Source organism: Grammomys surdaster, unplaced genomic scaffold (assembly GCF_004785775.1).
Source record: "Grammomys surdaster isolate TR1022 unplaced genomic scaffold, NIH_TR_1.0 126248, whole genome shotgun sequence".
In the NCBI taxonomy this organism is placed as follows: domain Eukaryota; kingdom Metazoa; phylum Chordata; class Mammalia; order Rodentia; family Muridae; genus Grammomys; species Grammomys surdaster.
In genome coordinates, this window is record NW_021621048.1 from 6,367,879 (window position 1) to 6,371,182 (window position 3,304).

Below are 3,304 nucleotides of genomic sequence, written 5' to 3' on the forward strand. Positions count from 1 at the left end.
TCCAACCATGGGAATAAGAATGACAGACTTTTTTACTTCAATATATACCTATGGAAATTATTTTTAAGAACAAAACCAAGCTGGGCATTGGGATGTATTCCTATAATTCTGGGAGTCAAAAGGCAAAGATGGGAAAATCTTGAGTTCAAGCCTGGACTACATAAGATACCTGTCTTGAAGAAGGAAGGAAGGCAAACCAAACCTTGTTGAGAAAGTAAAGGCATATGAAAATATGTCCATCATCAGGTCATATTGCCCAGGGGATGGTCAGTACACCCATGTTCAGTACACCCAGCACAAACAGGCAAGCAGTGTGCTCGCCAGCAGCTGTGTTTCGTTACAGCTGTCCGCTCAGACTTCTGCAGCAGAGCAGCCAAGGTGAGAGCTGAGGAAGGTTCCAGACTCTGCCGCCATCCTCCTGAGTTCCAGATGGAGACGTTTAGGGGAGAGTCTGTCATCAGAGAGGATGCCCTGAACAGCGCAACTGTTACTACCTCCCTGCTGGGCTAGTGGCAAGGAACTTGTGCAGAAGACAAGCTTAGCCAGAGAAATAAGCTTGCCTAGACAGAGGCTTTCCCCTTCTTTTCTTTCTTATCCCAAATCCTTCCTGAAAGGTTTCTCAGAGGCTGGAGGGCAAAAGCATAAACAAATCAGGGCTGGGTTTTGGCCAAGGAGGCAGGTGCCTGTTGGGGCAGGCTGTGACCACTCCTAGTCGCTGAGGCAAACAGATGAGGAGCAGATGGGAAGCGCCTCAGAAGGCTAAGTGCCATGGCCTGGACCGAGGAAACGCAGGAAGCGGTCATGGTGTCACAGTAAACTTCTGGCCCATGTAGTCTTTGGAGGCAGTGGCTTACCAGTTGGATGCCAGCTCTGCTAGGCCTCAAGTCCTCAGGGGAGGTTGGCACTTCTGTCAAGATGAAGGCTCCAGTGTCCCTGGCAGCCCTTGGTGGGAGAAGTCTGTTTTCTGTTTATCAGATCTCATTTGCAAGCCTCAACAGATACCCACTGCTGCTATGAGTTCTTGGTTGTTAAAGCACTGTTGGCTAAACCCATGGATTAGCAAAACAGCTCATTAATCTAATAAAAGACCTGAGGTTAGTTACCACATGACATCTCTTTAAATTTGCTGTTTATAGTATTCCAGTTCCCATCATAATCCTACATCGTGCTGCATACACAGAGGTGGCTCCAGCAGTGGAGAGGCTGAGGGATCGGGGAACAAAAGAACTCTAAGACCATTCTTAGTTACTTCAATCTCTCTCTCTCTCTCTCTCTCTCTCTCTCTCTCTCTCTCTCTCTCATCTCTCATCTCTCATCTCTCATCTCTCATCTCTTGTGTGTGTGTGTGTGTGTGTGTAAATGCTGTGATGTGTGGAGTCTGTTTTCTCTCTCTGCCTTCGAACAGATGCTGACTGAGGCCTGAACTCAGGTCTCCAGGATGGAGTGAAGTGCCTTTACCTGTGGGGCCATGTCACTGCCCCTTGAACTTTGGTTGGTCAAGAAGCACTTGGATCCTCTAGTCACCCTTCCCTGCCCCCACCACTGGAATAACAGACATATGCCACCACACTGGCCTAGGTTTTTTTCAAATTTTTTATTTTTTGAGACAGGGATTTTTCTGCAGAACTGTGGCTAGTCTGGAACTGTCTCTGTAGACTAGGCTGTCCTAGATAGGCTGTCCTAGAACTCAGAGATCCACCTGTTTCTGCCTCCCAAGTGCTGGAATTAAAGGTGTGCATCACCATTGCCTGGCTAAAAAAAAAAATTTTTTTAGTACATGTTTTGCTTACATGTATGTATGCATACCATATGTGTGCCTAGCATGCATAGAAATCAGAATGAGGGTGTGAGATCCCCTGGAACTGTAGCTATGGATGGTAGTAAGCCACCATGCAGATGCTGGGAATCAAACTCCGACTCTGTAATAACAAGTGCCCTTGGTCCCACACTGAGCATTTATGTGGGTGCTGGCCTCCTAACTCAGGTCCCCATACTCACACAGCAAGCACTACATCCAGTGACCCATCTCCCTAGCCCCTCCCCCAACCTTTTTGACTTTTCAAGACATGGTTTCTCTGTGTAGTCCTGGCCATCCTGGAACTGGATCTGTAGACCAGGCTAGCCTTGAGATCTACTTGCCTCTGGCTTCTGAGTGCTGGGATTAATGGCACATGCCACCACTGCCCAGCTTCCAGCCTCCAAAATTTAAAGAAAAAAAAAATACCACTCTCAGTAGAGGAAAAGTGAACTAGGGTGTTGTACACCTTGGTTGGAGTCCTGTCTAGTGGTGCGTAGTTACCTTGTGGTGGTAGTTATCTTGTGGTGGATGGGGATTTCCTAAGAACTTGGCTATCTGTGACTGAGGCACCTGAAAGATGAGGGAAAGATCATGGCTGCTTGCCAACCACAGACTCACCCTGTGCTCAAGTCAGTAATCACCCTGCTCAGTCATTTTCTAGCTTCCTCAGGGTGAGGGAAGCAGGTGACAAGCTTCGTTGGGGGCCTTAAATGTCCAAGGTGGAGAAGAACATAGAAAGCTGTAAGAGCAGCATTTGCCTGTCTCCAAAAGTGACCGGCTCAGAATAGCGATAAAATGAGCGGAACCATGGAAAGGAGGTGTGCTCTTGGGAAGGACGGAGGCCAGGCTCCTGTCTGAGGTGCATTTTCTAGCTTCGTGGGTCCCTTTGCACACCACACCCTTTCCCCTCCCACTAGAATGGTTACATTTGTAGCCATAAAGACCCTGAAGATATGAGTGTACTTGTCCATGAGCCTCACATATCAAAAAGGGCTTCTTCAGCCGGGCCGTGGTGGCGCACGCCTTTAATCCCAGCACTTGGGAGGCAGAGGCAGGCGGATTTCTGAGTTCGAGGCCAGCCTGGACTACCCTGTGAGTTCCAGGACAGCCAGAGCTACACAGAGAAACCCTGTCTCGAAAAACCAAAAAAAAAAAAAAAAAAAAAAAAAAAAAAAAAAAAGGGCTTCTTCCTACCCTATGCCTGCTCCAGTACCAGCCAGTTCCAATCAGAAGCCATTGTCACCTTCCGTACCTGAGTAACAATATTTACCAATGGATTTGGTAGAAAAAGTCTTTTAATATAGCCAGGCAGTGGTGATAGTGCGTACCTTTAATCCCAGTACTTGGGAGGCAGAGGCAATCAGATCTCTAAGAGTTCGAGGCCAGCCTGGTCTACAGAGTGACTTCCAGGCCAGCCAGGGCTACTTGGAGAAACACTGTCTCGAGAGAGAGGGAGAGGGAGAGGGAGGGGGAGGGGGAGGGGGAGGGGGAGGGAGAGGGAGAGGG